This window comes from Salvelinus fontinalis, chromosome 16 (genome assembly GCF_029448725.1).
Source record: "Salvelinus fontinalis isolate EN_2023a chromosome 16, ASM2944872v1, whole genome shotgun sequence".
In the NCBI taxonomy this organism is placed as follows: domain Eukaryota; kingdom Metazoa; phylum Chordata; class Actinopteri; order Salmoniformes; family Salmonidae; genus Salvelinus; species Salvelinus fontinalis.
The window spans coordinates 30,306,209-30,326,448 of NC_074680.1; the positions used below are offsets into that span (position 1 = coordinate 30,306,209).

The window sequence follows — 20,240 nt, forward strand, 5'->3', positions numbered from 1 at the left end:
ATTATCAAAGCATACTGAGCAGCTCACATTATAGACAGAAGCCTGCTACATGGTAGACCAATCCAAATTCATCTACCGGCATGTCCAGCCCAACCATTCTCAGCCAATCATGGCTAGTGGGAAGATTCCTGTCTTTTTACATGGCTAAACCAACTAGGCTTGTAATTTAACAATTTTATTTGTATTTACAGAAGGAATGAACATTTCTTATTAAGGCACATTAAAGTTCATATGTTCCAGAAGGCATTTGCCAAAAAACACATTTTGATTAAAAAAAACTATTGGTTTATTAAATGCCTCTCCAGTGAAGTAGTGACAAGCAACATAGGCTTAGCTTCCTGAAACAGGTCACAATTGTGACTACTGTTGGGTAACATCCAAATCTATATATTACATAGATACAAATATAAAAAATGAATCATAATGTATGAGCTGCATTCAAATGATAAGTGGGAAAAGTACTTTTGTCTCAGAACAACTGTATACTTCTGGTTTATAGCATAATGAGTGATTGAAGTGTCTTTTCAAGGCGAAACACACCATTGTTTCCCTAACAATCCACAATCTCACTAAGGAAGTGATACACAGGACACAAATACAATGCCCAATGTGGCTGCCCAACCCAGACAACCGAACTGTGGCTCCACAAGCAGTGGGACATTTTTATTATGTGCTCTGAAAAACCCAGCCTCCCCCACGACCACACACACACCTCATGTACGCACACACATAAACACATACACTTCAAAATGTCTATTACTACTGTGGTGGAAAGTAACACAGGCCCAATTAAAGAAGTATTAACCCATAACAGTCATATGAAGACAACGGTTAAAGGGAAGTTGATCTAAGGCTCCACAGACAATGGCTAAAACCAGGCACCTTTACAGATCTAAGGCAAGGATGGTAATTCAAATATGATGATCAAATAAGGCTGTAACGTAACAAAATGTGGAAAAAGTCAAGGGGTCTGAATACTTTACGAATGCGCTTTGTATATACAGTACGAGTCAAAAGTTTGCACACCTACTCATTCAAGGGTTTCTTTATTTTTACTATTTTCCACATTGTATAATAATACTGAAGACATCAACTATTAAATAACACATATGGAATCATGTAGTAACCAAAAAAGTGTTAAACAAATCAAAATATATATTTTATATCCTTCAAAGTAGTCACCCTTTGCCTTGATGATAGCTTTGCACACTCTTGGCATTCATGAGGAATGCTTTTTCAACAGTCTTGAAGGAGTTCCCACATATGCTGAGCACTTGTTGGCTGATTTTCCTTCACACTGCGGTCCAACTCATCCCAAACCATCTCAATTGTGTTGAGGTTAGGTGATTTTGGAGGCGAGGTCATCTGATGTAGAACTCCATCACCCTCCTTGGTCAAATAGCCCTTACACAGCCTGGAGGTGTGTTGGGTCATTGTCCTGTTGAAAAACATATGATAGTCTTACTAAGCGCAAAGCAGATGGGATGACTGATACTGTACATATATATACACTAGTATACAAAATACTAAGAACACCTCTACTTTCAATGACATAAACTGACCAGGTAAAGCCAAGTGAAAGCCATGATAGCTTATTGATGTCACTTGTTAAATCCACTTCAATCATTGGAGATGCAGGGGAGATGACAGGTTAAAGGTTTTTTAAGCCTTGAGACAATTGAGACATGGATTGTGTATGTGTGCCATTCAGAGGGTGAATGGGGAAGACAAGATTTAAGTGCCTTTGAACGGGGTATGGTAGTAGGTGCTAGGCGCACCAGTTTGTGTCAAGAACTACAATGATGCTTGGTTTTTCACACTCAACAGTTTCCCGTGTGTATCAAGAATGGTCCACCACCCAAAGGACATCCAGCCAACTTGACACAACTGTGGGAAGCATTGGAGTCAAAATGGCTCAGCCCCCCTTGGAATGCTTTCAACACCTTGTAGAGCTCCTGGAGCTCCTTAGCTGTTCCCCTCTGCTCTCTCAGTTCTCTGTAACTATAAACACAGATAAGAGGCATTTTAGCCCACATCGGTTTATTTGTCTTTTTTCTTTGTCGATAAGATCACGAGGAGCACTACTTTTTGGCACTTTTCTGAGATTCTTTCCTCAACGTGTTGAAACCCAATCCATCAGGTCCCCTCGCTCTTCATTGTGGCTTTTCTTCAGGAGAGGCAAAAAGGGAAAGTGTTAATTGTTGAGAGTGAAAGAATATGAAAATGAATTGCAGGACTATTTTTACAAGTTGCCCAAGGATCTGAGATTGTGTTTGTCTGGGGACTCTTCCTATAGAACATCAGTTGTTCCTCTGAACAGTAAACACAGAGGCATTAAAAGCTTTACAACTGGTAATGTAAACATGGCGGTGAGGAGTACAATCCCTTGACTCCATGGCACTGAGCTTTTCCTACAATGATTACTAATAGTCAAACTCGGAAGACAATCGGAATGCTACAGGAATTCCCCGGAATTCCCCTCCTGTCGAGGTCCGGTCTTCTCTCTTATGATTCCATGTGGAGCTAACATTGAGCACAATGGACAGGCAGCTATTTACCCTATCAAAGCAAGGAAACATTACCTCGGCACAAAAATGTCAAAACCATAGGGAGAGGCCCTGGAAACAATTGCTACGGAAAATAAAACAGGTGCCACCCTCCAGAGAAAATATCGTATTGCACATGCAGCGGGTGTGTTGCTGTTGACAGCAAGGGTACACCAAACAGTAAAAGTCAGAATAATAAAGCAATAAAATAATGACACAAACAACAGTATACAGAATAGTAGGCCTTATCTGTAATCCAATGAAACTCTCATTGTACAATGTAACTGTATACAGTAATGTGTCAGATATCAAACTTGATCCTGGGCATGTTGATCAATGATTGTTTGCATTTTATGGCTAGGCCTGACTACAAAGCACTAATACTATACTTTATTTTACATTACAGTTTCTTGTTTCACTTTCTCTATCCTACATTACTGAAGATGTTCTGATCAGCATTGGTGCGTGGGTAAAATCCCTGGGGAAGCTAATCCAGGAAAAAAAGCCATATTACAACCTGTTTTGTGATGATTGTGTTGTTTGCTCTATAACGTGTTATGCCTTGACACCGTGATATATAGGACTAAGGCAGAGACAATAAGAAGACACAATGGCAGAATAAATTCAACCACACATGTGTTTCATTACAAAACCAGAGAGCAACATCTGTCTGGTAAAGTCCACTTAACATGTTGCATGTAGCAAACAGTTACATGACCTACAGCATGGTAAAGCAATGTTTACGACACGTTCGGACAACTAAACAACTATTGATTTAGATCCACGGAGAGTTACTGCAAGTCACAGAAAACAGGATCTGCCTCCACTATTTCAACATCATCTAATCACCTATGCTTAGTCTAATACAGTGGGACATGAAAGATACCAAAAAAATATTTAGTCCAATCAACGTAAGCTAAATATGATGTGGCTGTCCATGATTTCTGTGTGTGTGTGTGTGTGTGTGTGTGTGTGTGCAAGTCCAAAAAACATGTTGACTTACCCTACTTGTAGAGAAATACCAATACCATCCTCCTCTTTCATGTTGCCTAAACGGTCTATGACTCTGTCATACAGTGCACGCTTTTAGTCTTTGCTGTCCTAGGCTACCTGGTTAAACTACTTGCTCGCTAGCCTAACTTCCTTTCATGTTAACATTCGCATACTGCATCTAGCTACATGTTGAACTTCCATCCTCTCAGGCCAGGGGCACAATGTATGGATTTATGGTCCCGTGTGGCTCAGTTGGTGGAGCATGGCGCTTGCAACGCCAGGGTTGTGGGTTCAATTCCCACGGGGGGACCAGGGTTCAATTCCCACGAGGGGACCAGGATAAATATGTATGAACTTTCCAATTTGTAAGTCGCTCTGGATAAGAGCGTCTGCTAAATGACTTAAATGTATGGTTGGATCAGAATCGCCGTTATAATAATTGCAGAGTATAGAGAATTAAGTAAAACCACAAGTAATAGACAGGTGAACAGGCGACGACTGTTATATCAGTATAGACGACACAGCTTCCATACATCAGTCAGTCAGGTTTTACCCCAGACTTTGGTATGGAGGGCGTAATGACTGTGGGTCCCATGGGGGGCAGTGGGGACCAGAAACCCCTGCCCTCCAAAAGCATGTCTTTAATGTCTTTGTGTGGAAGGATTTGATACCCCTCAAGCCTTTAAATTAGACTACATTAGTCACATGAACCAGAAATATCTCCACAATGGGAGAGGGTATCCAGACACAGGTCAATTCTACTGATGACATATGAACTCACTGCCACCCAGTATCCTCCCAGCAAACAGTACATTATAGCAAACACTTAAAAGGATATGGGAATACTTTGAGGCCTGAAGGTCAAAAAGGCAAGGCCCAGTGTTATCGTGTTCTGAGAATAGCATTGTTAATACATGGACATTTGTGTTGCATTGAGTGATGGGGTGGAAATGTACACTGTGAACTAGGAGGTGGTGGTAGAGGCTTAAGGAAATTACACTTTCTACTGCAGATCTCAATCTGACAGAACACTGCCAGACATAACAATGTGGTGTTGAAACGAACCTGGACCGGTGCTGGGCTGGGTAGGTTCTCCTCCTGAGGCTGGTTCTGAGCAAAGGAGTGGTCTGGAGGCTCTGATAAGCACCTGCCATGATGCAGCACAGGAGGGACCACAACATAACCATTGTTCTGGGTAACACCCAGCCTGGATGATATCTCTGAAGCCTATATCCTCTAGGGAGTCAGGGACTTTACTGGAGGTGCTGAAACACTCATTGGATTACTGTTCAAACCTAAAAAAGATAGTTAAGATGGAAAGATTATGAGTCACCGTCAATGGGGGACCACTCTCTTCAAGGCCACTGTTTAAGACCTGGCTACAGTACCCACCCAGGATGCAGATATGAGAGGTGGGAGGGTGGGGGACGGGGGCAGAGGGGAGTTGCTACCTATGAGCTATATGGAGGTCCAGCACCACGGTCATTACCCTTACAGATACAAATTGCAGAGGCCATCTGTAGGACAACACACACAAACAGAGATGGGACAGCAACATGCCTGGACAGGACACTAACATGAGACAGGGAGTACTCCACAGTCCTTCATACACATGTACGCACACACACCAATTTTGAGGCCAATAATTTTGTTATTGTAGTGCATACACTATATATACAGTTGAAGTCGGAAGTTTACATACACTTAGGTTGGAGTCATTAAAACTCTTTTTTCAACCACTCCAAAAATGTCTTGTTAACAAACTATAGTTTTGGCAAGTCGGTTAGGACATCTACTTTGTGCATGACACAAGTCATTTTTCCAACAATTGTTTACAGACAGATTATTTCACTGTATCACAATTCCAGTGGGTCAGAAGTTTACATACACTAAGTTGACTGTGCCTTTAAACAGCTTGGAAAATTCCAGAAAATGATGTCATGGCTTTAGAAGCTTCTAATAGGCTAATTGACATAATTTGAGTCAATTGGAGGTGTACCTGTGGATGTATTTCAAGGCCCACCTTCAAACTCAAAAGAAAATCAAAAGAAATCAGCCAAGACCTCAGAAAAAAAGTGTAGACCTCCACAAGTCTGGTTCATCCTTAGAAACAATTTCCAAATGCCTGAAGGTACCACGTTCATCTGTACAAACAATAGTACGCAAGAATAAACACCATGGAACCACACAGCTATCATACTGCTCAGGAAGGAGACGCGTTCTGTCTCCTAGAGATGAACGTACTTTGGTGCAAAAAGTGCAAATCAATCCCAGAACAGCAAAGATGTGAAGATGCTGGAGGAAACGGGTACAAAAGTATCTATATCCACAGTAAAATGAGTCCTATATCAACATAACCTGAAAGGCCACTCAGCAAGGAAGAAGCTGTAACGATTGTTCTCTTCCTCGTCTGAGGAGGAGCATGGATCGGACCAAAACGCAGCTTGTGGAGAATACATGTTTGATTTATTTTAAAGAAGACGAAACGAAGAACACTGACAAACTATACAAAACAACAAACGACATCAACAGACCTGAACATGTGAACTTACATATAACGAAGAACGCACGAACAGACTAAACAAATGAAACAGTCCCGTGTGGTACAAACACTGACACGGAAGACAATCACCCACAAACAAACGTTGTGAACAGCCTACCTTTATATGGTTCTCAATCAGAGGAAACGTCAAACACCTGTCCCTGATTGAGAACCATATAAGGCTAATTACCAATGAACCTAAACATAGAAACACATAACATAGACTGCCCACCCAGCTCACGTCCTGACCAACTAAACAAAGCTAAACAAAGGAAAATAAGGTCAGGAACGTGACAGAAGCCACTGCTCCAAAACCGCCATAAAAAAGACAGACTACAGTTTGCAACTGCACATGGGGACAAAGACAGTACTTTTTGGAGAAATGTCCTCTGGTCTGATGAAACTGATGAAAAATAGAACTGTTTGGCCATAATGACCATTGTTATGTTTGGAGGAAAAAGGGGGGGACTTGCAAGCTGAAGAACACCATCCCAACTGTGAAGCATGGGGGTGGCAGCATCATGTTGTGGGGGTGCTTTGCTGCATGAGGGACTGGTACACTTCACAAAATAGATGGCATCATGAGGTAAGAAAATGATGTGGATATATTGAAGCAACATCTCAAGACATCAGTCAGGAAGTTAAAGCTTGGTCACAAACGGGTCTTCCAAATGGACAATGACCCCAAGCATACTTCCAAAGTTGTGGCAAAATGGCTTAAGGACAACAAAGTCCAATTATTGGAGTGGCCATCACAAAGCCCTGACCTCAATCCTATAGAAACTATGTGGGCAGAACTGAAAAAGCGTGTGCAAGCAAGGAGACCTACAAACCTGACTCAGTTACACTAGCTCTGTCAGGAGGAATGGGCCAAAATTCACCCAACTTATTGTGGGAAGCTTGTGGAAGGCTACCCGACACGTTTGACTCAAGTTAAACAATTTAAAGGCAATGATACCAAATACTAATTGAGTGTATGTAAACTTCTGGCCCACTGGGAATGTGATGAAAGAAATAAAAGCTGAAATAAATAATTCTCTCTACTATTATTCTGATATTTCACATTCTTAAAATAAAGTGGTGATCCTAACACAGGGATTTTTTACAAGGATTAAATGTCAGGAATTGTGAGTTTAAATGTATTTGGCTAAGGTGTATGTAAACTTCCGACTTCAACTGTATATACAAAAGTATGTGGACACCCTTTCAAATTAGTGCATTCGGCTATTTCAGCCACACCCGTTGCTGACAGGAGTATAAAATCGAGCTCACAGCCATGCAATCTCCATAGACAAACATAGGCAGTAGAATGGCCAAACTGAGGAGCTCAGTGACTTTCACCGTGGCACCATCATAGGATGTCACCTTTCCAACAAGTCAGTTTGTCAAATTATTACCCTGATAGACCTGCCCGGTCAACGGTAAGTGCTGTTATTGTGAAGTGGAAACGTCTAGGAGCAACAATGGCTCAGCCGCGAAGTGGTAGGCCACACAAGCTCACAGAGTGGGAATGCCGAGTTCTGAAACGCATAGCACCTAAAAATTGCCTGTCCTCGGTTGCAACACTCACTACTGAGTTCCAAACTGCCTCTGGAAGCAACGTCAACACAATAACTATTTGTCAGGAGCTTCATGAAATGGGTTTGCATGGCCAAGAAGCCGCACACAAGCCTAAAATCTCCATGCACAATGCCAAGCATTGGCTGGAGTGGTGTAAAGCTTGCCGCCATTGGACTCTGGAGCAGTAGAAACGCTTCCCCATCTGGCAGTCTGACGGACAAATCTGGGTTTGGCAGATGCCAGGAGAACGCTAATTGCCCGAATGCATAGTGCCAACTGTAAAGTTTGGTCTGGTGCTGTTTTTCATGGTTCGGGCTAGGCCCCTTAGTTCCAGTGAACTAAGTGGCTGAATGGAAGAAAGTCCCTGCAGCAATGTTCCAACATCTAGTGGAAAGCCTTCCCAGAAGAGTGGATGCTGTTATAGCAGCAAATTAATGCCCATGGTTTTGGAATGAGATGTTCGACGAGCAGGTTTCCACATACTTTTGGTCATGTTGTGTTTCTGCCTAAGGAATCTGCCTAAGGAATGGTGTGTGTGTGTTTCATGCAGCATACTGCTGGGATGGGTCGAACAGGCACTTCAAACACCTCCTGCCATCTCTACCGTGTGGCCTGTGAATAATGGGAACCTAATCAGAGAGGGGGGGGGGGGTGTGGTCGTCTTTTGTGAGTGCTCTTCAAAGCGCTGGCCCTCCTATTTGTCCAAAGGAGCTCTTTGTAATGGAATCCTCCACTGTCATTTTGCCCCTTTTATTTTTAGGCAGGGCTATTGCTCTCATAACCCTCACATACCCCTAGGCTTTGTGTGAATGGACAGGGTCATTCTGAAACCCTCTGTCCCCCTCCTCCACATGCTGTGGTATAAAGTGATGTCTCACGCACAGTCTCATGGCTAATTTCAGGCCTCACAGGGTCTGAACACTGCGTGGGCCCCCTTTACTTCAGATGGATTCTCAACTTCTGCTACATGCTGTTAATCCAATGGAATGGCCATGGTAGCTCTTGTGGTGCCTATGAGATACAACAGGGAGGCACAGATTCATATTATGTTATGTTAAGCAAGTATTTAAGGCAGGTTAGACTATGTGAGTGAGAAAGCTGTGACAAGTGCACCGCCAAGGATAAAGTCACTCCCTGATCTTATTTAACCATTTTGTGTGTGTGCGTACGTGCCTGTCTGCGTGCTTATGCATGTGTGTGTCGAGTGAACACTTACTGACCCCAGTGCAGTCATGCGTAAGGTCACCCCACCCCACCCTGTTTCTCTGTTATATCTGACATGAGTAGATGAATTATAGATCAGACGCTTTAGCAGGTCTGTAACTCAATCTGTGGTACAGGAGGCAGGGCCAGAGGTACCAGCCAGAGGATCACGTGACCAAGAGGGAGAATAGCCATTGAGACAGCAGGACCCCTGAGGAGTGAAGACCAAAGACATATACATAACCTCAATCTAAGAAACAACTGATGACATGGTGTGTAATAATCATTTATATCTAAAAATGTGATATTTTGATCTAATCCAAAGCACGGCTCAATGCCTCAAAGGCAGGAGCAGACATGTACTGAGGGGTTGTTGAGCAAATATACTAGGACATGATTGGATTTGACTGAATACACAGCCTACATTAAGCCTTCATCTCCTGTATAGGTCACACAGAGTACTAAACTGGGATTAACAAATTAACTAGAGAGATACCTGACAGGGTCTGTGAAAGAACATCAAATACTTTCACATTTCTCATTCAGACACATGGCTTTGGAGCTTGGAGTTAGCACTTTGGGAATTATTCCAATGGTTCCATTGTACCGATCAAGCTAAACCAAACACAACTCAACTATTTGACAGTATTCAACCCATGTATTTGTCCCAGGTCGGATATTTGCATTCACTGCTATATGATAAATCATCTTAACACCTCTGAGAGACAAGAGGAGCAGCAGTAATGAATCATCTGAAAAGATGTGTCAAACTACCGCTGAAGAGGTAACATTCATTATCACTTTCCCCTTCTCAGAGACCGTGTGGTGGAGGGACTCAATGACTTGAACACCAGGGCTGTATAGGAGCAGCTAATCAACAGTGTATCTGATTTGCACCTGCCATAGAATCATATACACGCATGCATTCACACGTAAGAAACAGACACAGAGAAACACATACCATTTGTCTCCTAAGAGGATCTAGTTGCCCTGGCTCTGTGACCAGTAGCTAATTAAACATTAAGCTGAACAGGTTCCCTGCAGGAGTACAGACCTCCTTCCCCCCTCCACTACTCTCTCCTCTACCTCCTCCTCTTCTCTTCTGTTCCCTCCTTTTCTCTTCTATTCCCTCCTTTCCTTTAATTTCCATTTAGCTGTGCAGGTAGTATATTAAAAACTCAAATTAAGAAAGTTAGAGCCTATAATCGGGTCAGTTCAGCACTCCATTTTATCACTATCGCAGACAGGAAGTAAAATCCAGGACTGTATAGTATTTACCCAGAGAAGCGCTGAGATGAATGGCTGCTGTGTTGTGACAGACTGAACTGGATCTCTGATGACATGGATGCAGAGTGCCTGGTGGTCCAGCCTGGTCTCATAGACTAGACGGAACATAGTAAATGTAAATTCTAAACTTTCAAATTAGTATGTTAATTTACGTTTGGTGTGGTTAACCTGTTGGGGATGGGGGCGCTGTTTAGACTATTTATGCTAATGTGGCTAATTTTTTAAACGGCTTCCCACAAAATCCTTGATCGTACAATATGCATATTATTATTATTATTGGATAGAAAACAGTCTATAGTTTCTATAGGAGTTGAAATTTTGTCTCTAAGTGGAACAGAGCCCATTCTACAGCAATTTCCCTGACATGGAGTCAGATTTGAGAAACGTTGGCCACTTTTCTGAAGTCATTTAAAAGGGCTCTGTCGTTGCTATGACTATACGGACACTTCTTACGTCTTCCCCTGGATGCCTTTACGTGATGACGATTCCAACGGGCTCGATTGCTCGTTCACAGGCCCTACAAATGAAAAAAACCTTTAGCTAGCAAGTCTTTTCTTGCTGCGTAACGCGCGTGGAAGACACCGACCCTCTCCTGTTCCAAGCGTTAGTTTAGCCTGTTATATTTCTCCGGTCATCTTTTCACTCGTTATAGGAGTTACAAACATCACAAAGTAGTTAATTTAAAGCGTTTTATAGCAATTTATATCCGTTTAGTGCGATTTTGGGACATTTATTTTTGCAACGATGTGAAAAGTTGAGCACGCTTTTCAGTTCATCCCGAACGTAGTTGACATTTCCACATGGCAAGAGGACAGCTTTCCACCAAAAGACGATTTCTCCCAAGAAAGGATCCTTTGCCCAAGATACTGATGGAAGAACAGCTCAAGGTAGGACATTTTTATTATGATAAATCGTGTTTCTGTCGAAACATTTTAGTGGCTTAGGACGCCATGTTTTTTGACGTAGCTTCGCTTGGCGCAAACTGTATTGAAAAGTAAGGATAAATTAAAAAATGTAATAACGCAATTGTATTAAGAATTAAATTGTCTATCAATCCCTGTCCACCCTATATTTTTTAGTCACGTTTATGAGTATTTATGTATAAGAGTAGATCACTGTCTAAGTGGCGCAAGGACAAATTCTGACCAGCCGAGTTACATTTCACATTGTCTAACCATGATTTTGGTGGCTAAATATAAACATTTTCGATCAAACTGTATATGCATGTTGTAATGTGATGTTACAGGAGTGTCATCGGAAGAATTCTGAGAAGGTTAGTGAAAAAATTAATATCTTTTGGCGATGTTGACTTTTATCGCTCACTTTGGCTAGAATCAATGCTGGGCTGCTAATTGCTATGTGCTAAGCTAATATAACGATTTATTGTGTTTTCGCTGTAAGACACTTAGAAAATCTGAAATATTGTCTGTATTCACAGGATCTGTGTCTTTCGATTCGTGTATGCTGTGTATTTTTACGAAATGTTTGATGATTAGTAGTTAGGTAAACACGTTGCTCATTGTAATTATTCTAGTCCATTTGTGATGGTGGGTGCAATTGTAAACTATGCCATATACCTGAAATATGCACTTTTTTCTAACAAAACCTATCCCATACCATAAATATGTTATCAGACTGTCATCTAATGAGTTTTTTTGTTGGTTAGGGGCTATAAATATCTTAGTTTAGCCGAATTGGTGATGGCTACTGGTGTTGGTGGACAAATAAAAGATGGTGGATTATGCTAATGTGTTTTTAGGTAATAGATGTACATCTTTACATATTGTGTCTTCCCTGTAAAACATTTTAAAAATCGGAAATGTTGACTGGATTCATAAGATCTGTGTCTTTCATTAGCTGTATTGGACTTTAATGTGTGAAAGTTAAATATTTTAAAAAAATATTTTTTTTGAATTTCGCGGCACTGGTTTTTCAGTGGGGGGGGGGGGGTGTGCCGCTAGCGCCACGCTGATCCTAGACAGGTTAAATAGGACAGATGGTTACTTAAGGTAAAAACGAAAGTAAGGTGGTTGGATAGGCGTATAATGCGAATGTCTAGATATCCAAAGGTTGCAAGTTTGAATCTCATCACGGAGAGCTTTAGAATTTTAACTAATTAGCAACTTTTCAACTACTTACTACTTTCTACCCCTTCAACTACTTAGCATGTTAGCTAACCCTTCCCCTAACCCTTTAACCTAACTCCTAAACTTAACCCTAACCCCTAATCCTAAGCCCTAGCCTAATTAACGTTAGCCACCTAGCCACCTAGCTAGAAATCGTAAGATATCATATGTTTAGCAAATTGTAACATAATGTACGTTTTGGAAATTCGTAACACATAATACGAATTGTAATTCATAACATATCATACGAAATGGGTGATGGACATCCACAAATTAATACATAACTTACAAAACGTCGTCGATTTTCATACAGAATAATACCAGATGCTCTGAGACCAGGTTGGGTGGTCTGACTTGGGAACTGAATGAATGGTGATGGATAAAAACATTGATTTTGGTCAATGTGGTACCACAGTGCCACCTGATGGAGATATTGCAAAAGAGAGAAAAGAATAACAAATGGATAACATTGTGACAATGTGTAAAAGTAGAAGTCTGCACCTAGATAAAGTGCTGACTACATGCTTTGGCTCAGTAAATCATCATCAGTGCTACCACTGTAAACATACAATATCACCCGACATAGAATGAATGTACACACTCCTCTCCATATCCCGGTAAAAATCTGTCATTCTGCCCCTGAGCAAGGCAGTTAACCCGCTGTTCCCTGGGCGCCGAAGACGTGGATGTCGATTAAGGCAGCCCCCCCGCACCTCTCTGATTCAGAGGGGTTGGGTTAAATGCGAAATACACATTTCAGATAAATTCATTCAGTTGGACAACTGACTAGGTATCCCTCATTCCCTTTCCCTTTCCTGTAGAATCTTAAGGCACCACACTCATAATCTCCTATAATCTCATTCATTGACAGCTCTATTTGCGGAAGACCCCTCATTTGCTTTGAGGCAGCAGCATGTGACTGATCTCCTCCCTATGTATGTGCTCTCTTCATCTCCTTCCTTGAACTCCTGTCTTCTTCTTCTCTCAGGTCTGTGAAGGTCACGTCAATCCCCCGTGTCCCGTCTCGTCACAGAGCCTCCCCTTCATCCTCACAACCCCAGTCAGGAGGCCCATTAGCAGCCTGCAGACAGCAAGACAGGAGTCTGGCAGACACTTTACTGATCAGATTATGACTAAAATTGCATTAGTCTGGGTAGGAGTGTGGAGAGTGTTGACTGACCACCATACTTCCCCAGAATTTTCCTCTGTAGAGGGGAGATATTGATTGAATATCTACAATAAAGAAGGGAAAAGTACGCTATTAATTTCTCAGCTCAGTACCACTTTTTACCACTGGGAGGGGATAGAAAACTCGTTTTGATTATACAAATAACCAAATTCTTCACATTATGAGGTTAGCAGAGGACATCGAGCAAAACATAGTTTTTCTTTCCATAGTTCCCTGGGCAAGGTTCCCTGAATCAACTGAACCGGTGTAGGTGTGACTAATCGGATGAAGCCTCGATTACATCCTAGATCAGATGGGCCCTGTCGCTTGTTGTTCTGGGCAGCATTGTACTCAGAGAAACACTGGAGACACTGGAGTTGGGGAGTGGACAGGATACGGATGTGTGTGGTTTGCCCATCCTCTTCACCTCTTCATAGTGACCTCAGGCAAACCAATATGGTTAGAAGGAGGGTGTACTGTACAGGCTTGGCATTGGGTTCCATTCTTTGGCACTGTGACTTCCTACTGGGGAGGAATATAAAGCTACAATGTTTTCAGTGTCAATTGTCATGAATTCAAAAGGAGATTTCACAAGAAAAATGTAGCCGCTGGCTCAGAAAGAACACTCCTGCACCCATTTACTGTAACTGTTCAGTATGGCAGGCAGTGAAATACAAAGCCATTAAATTAGAGGTACGCTATATATACAAAAGTATGTGGGCACCCCTTCAAATGAGTGGATTCGGCTATTTCAGCCACATCCGTTGCTGACAGGTGTACAGTGCATTCGGAAAATATTCAGACCACTTGACTTTTTTCACATTTTGTTACATCACAGCCTTATTCTAAAATGGATTCAATAGTTGTTTTTCCCTCATCAATGTTTTTCCCTCACAATGTGACAAATGACAAAGCAAAACTGTTTAAAAAAAAACTGAAATATCACATTTACATAAGTATTCAGACCCTTTACTCAGTACTTTGTTGAAGCACCTTTGGCAGCGATTAGAGCCTCGAGTCTCCTAGGGTATGACGTTACAAGCTTGGCACACCTGTATTTGGGGAGTTTCTCCTATTCTTCGCTGTAAATCCGCTCAAACTCTGTCAGACTGGATGGGGAGCGTTGCTCATCGCTATTTTCAGATCTCTCCAGAGATGTTCGATCAGGTTCAAGTCCGGGCTCTGGCTAGGACATCGAAGACATTCAGTGACTTGTCCCGAAGCCACTGCTGCGTTGTCTTGGCTGTGTGCTTAGGGTCATTGTCTTGTTGGAAGATGAGGTCACCAGTCTGAGGTCCTGAGCGCTCTGGAGCAGTTTTTCATCAAGGATCTCTCTGTACTTTGCTCAGTTTATCTTTTCCTCGATCCTGACTAGTCTCCCAGTCCCTGCCGCTGAAAAACATCCTCACAGCATGATGCCACCACCATGCTTCACCGTAGGGATGGTGCCAGGTTTCCTCCAGACGTGATGGTTGGCATTCAGGCCAGAGTTCAATCTTGGTTTCATCAGACCAGAGAATCTTGTTTCTCATGGTCTGAGAGTCCTTTAGGTTCCTTTTGGCAAACTCCAAGCAGACTGTCATGTACCTTTTACTGAGGAGTAGCTTCCTTCTGGCCACTCAACCATAAAAGCCTGATTGGTGGAGGGCTGCAGAGATGGTTGTCCTTCTGGAAGGTTCTCCCATCTCCACAGAGGAACTATGGAGCTCTGTCAGAGTGACCATCAGGTTCTTGGTCACCTCCCTGACCAAGGCCCTTCTCCCTCGATTGCTCAATTTGGCCAGGCGGCCATCTCTAGGAAGAGTCTTGGGGGTTCCAAAGTTCTTCCATTTAAGAATGATGGAGTCCACTGTGTTCTTGGGGACCTTCAATGTTGCAGAAATGTTTTGATACCCTTCCCCAGATCTATGCCTCGACACAATCCTGTCTCGGAGCTCTACGGATAATTAATTCTACCTCATGGCTTGTTTTCTTCTCTGACATGCACTGTCAACTGTGGGACCTTATATAGACAGGTGTGTGCCTTACCAAATCATATCCAATCAATTTAATTTACCACAGGTGGACTCCAATCAAGTTGTAGAAACATCTCAAGGATGATCAATGGAAACAGGATGCACCTGAGCTCAATTTCAAGTCTTATAGCGAAGGGTCTGAATACTTATGGGGTATTGTGTGTAGAATGATAAGGATATTTTTTTAATCCATTTTAGGATAAAGCTGTAACGTAACAAAATGTGGAAAAAGTCAAGGGGTTTGAATACTTTTCCGAATGCACTGTATAAAATCAAGCACACAGCCATGCAATCTTCATTGACAAACATTGGCAGTTGAATGGCCTGACTAAAGAGCTAAGTGACTTTCAACGTGGTACCGTCATAGGATGCCACATTTCCAACAAGTCAGTTTGTCAAATTTCTGCTCTGCTAGAGCTGCCCCAGTCAACTATACGGGCTGTTATTGTGAAGTGGAAACATCTAGGAGCAACAATGGCTCAGCCGCAAAGTGGTAGGCCACACAAGCTCACAGAATGGGACCGCCGAGTACTGAAATGCATAGAGTCTGTCCTCAGTTGCAAAACTCACTACCAGGTTCCATGACCGAGCAGCCGCACACAAGTCTAAAATCACCATGCGCAATGGCAAGCGTTGGCTGGAGTGGTGTTAAGCTCGCCGCCATTGGACTCTGGAGCAGTGTTAACACGTTCTCTGGAATGATGAATCACATGTTACCATCTGGCAGTCCAACGGACTAATGTGGGTTTAATGGATGCCAAGAGAACACTACCTGCCAAAATTAATAGTGTCAACTGTAAAGTTTGGTGGATGAGGAATAATGGTCTGGGGTTGTTTTTCATGGTTCGGGCTAGGCCCCTTGTTTCCAGTGAAGGGAAAACTTTACGCTACAGCATACAATTGACTTCTTGACGATTCTGTGCTTCCAACTTTGTGGCAACAGTTTGGGGAAGGTCCTTTCCTGTTTCAGCATGACGATGCCCCACCGCGCCCCATGCACGAAGCAAGGTGCATACAGAAATGTTTTGTCGAGATCGGTGTGGAAGAACTTGACTGGCCTGCACAAAGCCCTGACCTCAACCCCATTAAACATTTTTGGGAGGAATTGGAACGCAGACTGCGAACCAGGCCTAATCGCCCAACATTAGTACCCGACCTCACTAACGCTCTTGTGGCTGAATGGAACCAAGCCCCTGCATCCGTGTTGCAACATCTAGTGGAAAGCCTTCCCAGAAGAGCGGAGGCTGTTATAGCAGGAAATAATGCCCATGATTTTGGAATGAGATTTTCAACTAGCAGGTGTCCACAAACATTTGTGGTGTGTGACTATAGAGGAAGTTCAACCAGACACTCAGGGAGGGATGCAGTAAGCCCTGTAAAGAGCATCTGTTTCCACCAGCTCTCTGAAACAGAGATTTAACATACTGTCCTCTATTTTCATCAGGCTGATTGCTCATGGTGATTTTCAGGCAGAGCTCTATGAGGGCATGGGTAATACAATAACACCATCTTTTAACTACAGTCAGTAAAGCATTTCAAATTGGATGAGGGTGTCTGCTTGGAATCTACTAGCAGAATCTGCATATAGAGATAATGGAGGAGAAATCTAAAGGTTTAGAGATGGGGGAAAGGCAATACCCATCGCTCCACGCTTAATAAGCACCGCCAATAGAGTGATCCTCCCCTCACCTGACTAACGATCCCCTCACCTGACTAACGATCTAATGGATCACGTTTCTTTATGCATGAGCTCTCCACCCTGCTTTCAGGAGCTGAGACAAATATTGTCTATTATACTGATAAGATAGACGTGACCACTCTAACGATAGAAATATGAAAGATCAAAGATGGAAGGCAGGTGGGAGGAGGCGAGATCAGGTGGGACCCTTCTAGCCAATGAGAGGGCAGATATCTGCGTGAACAACACGTCATAGAGGTAGATATAGGGCTCATATTTGTATCAAATCAAATCAAATTGTATTGGTCACGTACACATATTTAGCAGATGTTATTGCGGGTGTAGCGAAATGCTTGTCTGTGCCATTATAGTGTAACGGATGTGAAATGGCTAGCTAGTTAGCGGGTACGCGCTAGTAGCGTTTCAATCAGTTACGTCACTTGCTCTGAAACCTAGATGTAGTGTTGCCCCTTGCTTTGCAAGGGCCGCGGCCTTTGTGGAGCGATGGGTAACGACGCTTCGTGGGTGACTGTTGTTGATGTGTGCAGAAGGTCCCTGGTTTGCGCCCGTGTCGGGGCGAGGGGACGGTTTAAAGTTATACTGTTGAATTGATGCTGTTGGCCCGGGTCACTGGTTGTTGCGGAAAAGGAGGAGGTTGAAAGGGGGGTGAGTGTAACGGATGTGAAATGGCTAGGTAGTTAGCGGGTACGTGCTAGTAGCGTTTCAATCAGTTACGTCACTTTCTCTGAAACCTAGATGTAGTGTTGCCCCTTGCTTTGCAAGGGCCGTGGAGCGATGGGTAACGATGCTTCGTGGGCGACCGTTGTTGATGTGTGCAGAGGGTCCCTGGTTCGCGCCCTAGTCGGGGCGAGGGGACGGTTTAAAGTTTTACTGTTACAATAGCATCTGTGACAGTGTTGGCAACACCATTGAGGCTATCTCCATTTTAAAGTAGTCCATTTTCTTCTTCTTCATTGGCTGATTGCTCCCAACTCATAAGACCCCCACCTAGTTGACTATTTTAAATTGATGGAAGCCCTCAATGGCAATGTCCATGCTAAAACAAGTTATATCCATGATGTGTCCTCTATCTCTCTCTATGACAATAGGCACAACTCGGATATTAAGTCGTTTTTTTTCAGTTGCCGTAATGCAACATGCGTCCACTTATAGCAGTGCATTGGTAACAACCTAACCATTACGAAACTTATATTAGCCCAAATTAGCCTCATGTAGCAAATTAGCAATTACATTTTATGTTGACCAAATTGAACACTCTCATTGACCTCCTTACAAACATTCCTCACTTCTTGGGCTTATTAAAGTGAACAGCTTTTGGCCTAAGTAAAACCTCTCGCTTCGCCTCTTACTCTCTGGCTGAGAGTTGGGACTTTCTTACCCAGCAGAGAGGAACTTTTTGGTGTTTTTAATGAATTTTGAGCTTTTTCATTGTATTGTGCTCCTGATGAATTCATGAACAAATTGAATGGTGGGGCTGGATGGTAATGGGTCAGGAAAGTCAAGTAGTGAAGAAAGCATTTTAGATTAGATCACTCTCACTCATTTCTCAGAATGAGAGAGAAAGAAAAAAGAGAGAAAGAAATGGACAAAGAAAAAAAATATATTGGCAGATAGAAAGAAAGTGAAACTATGTCCAGCAGGTGTCACTACTTGACCACTACTGTAACCGTTTGCCTCCTAAACTATGCTCAGTTGTAGTCCTGCCCTGCTCACACCCACGTACCACCACCACCTCATTAACAATGTGTTAATCAGATGTTATTAGTTAACTATTGTGTGTCGTTTTTGTATACCTACAGTAAATCTCTTTAAATATGTGAAGATTATTCTATATCTCTAGGATGTCACCAACACCTCTCCCTTTATGCAGCCATGTTATCTCGTTTACACACTCAGACCACATGTGATCAACCACCACCATAGCATCAACATGGGCATGAATCAAACATGAGTAGAGTTCAGTCTGCTACCATGTGCATGTATCTATGTAACTGACAACTAAGGACCCATTGCTGTCTATCGGGCTGCCCTGTGAAGTGCCAGATGAAATATTAATCGTTCTTTATTTATAATAGAGATGGTGCTGCTGCTGCTTCACTAACTCAGTCTGGCTGTATAACCAAGGTACTGTACAATTATATCACCTCTCCTTTCTGCAGGTGTTCCTCTCTGTTGGACCCTGACCCCTGCTTCTACACCCCTCTCTACATCCCTGGTGCTCAAAACAGCTGACTCTCACAGCTCCCCACAGACACACCCCTCTGGGGCACTGCTAGGAGGCGGGTCACTCAACATTTATTTGCTTGGTATCACTGACACATTAATCATCCATTCATGATATATTGTATGTAAGGGACACTGGCGTGGCACTGAACATCTATTCATCCAGAAAATAATTTTTGCTTGTTCATTTTCTCTTTATTTCCTAAACTGTCATTTTGTGTTGCCTGATAGCTTGGAAGAGATAGATTTGAATTTGTCCTCGTAATACAGGTTTCGGTTCCTGCCAGGCAGCCAAGGACAACTAGTAGTGGCATTAATGGATTCAACGTGGCATTTCTGTAGCCTGGGGGGCTCTTGTCTTACTAGAGATAACCCACTCATAAGACTCCTGAACAGCTCATCAAAGGGCTAGCCAGACCCCTCTTTTACGTTGCTGCTACTCTCTGTTTATTATCTATGCATAGTCACTTTATCTCTACCTACATGTACATATTTCCTTAATTACCTCGACTAACCTGTACCCCCGCACATTGACTCGGTACCGGTACCCCCTGTATACAGCCTCGTTATTGTTATTTTATTATTACTCTTATTTTTTTACTTTAGAATATTCAGTAAATATTTTCTTAACTCTCATTGTTCTTAAAACTGCATTGTTGGTTAAGGGCTTTTAAGTAAGCATTTCACAGTAAGGTTGTATTCGGTGCATGTGACAAATAAAATTTGATTTGACACAAACACACACACACACACACACACACACACACACACACACACACACACACACACACACACACACACACACACACACACACACACACACACACACACACACACACACACACACACACACACAGCAATGGGGAATGCCTGAATAA

At 42.6% G+C, this 20,240-nt stretch overlaps 1 protein-coding gene across 1 annotated transcript in view; it reads right to left on the reverse strand.

The window, feature by feature from the left end:
* Positions 1–1,029: 1,029 nt before the first annotated feature.
* The window catches only part of brf1a (BRF1 RNA polymerase III transcription initiation factor subunit a), a 140,152-nt gene continuing 120,941 nt past the window's right edge, over positions 1,030–20,240 (reverse strand). The window contains exon 20 of the mRNA XM_055865028.1: positions 1,030–1,438. The gene's annotated coding sequence lies outside the window, so the exon portion shown is untranslated. The remainder of the gene's footprint in view (positions 1,439–20,240) is intronic.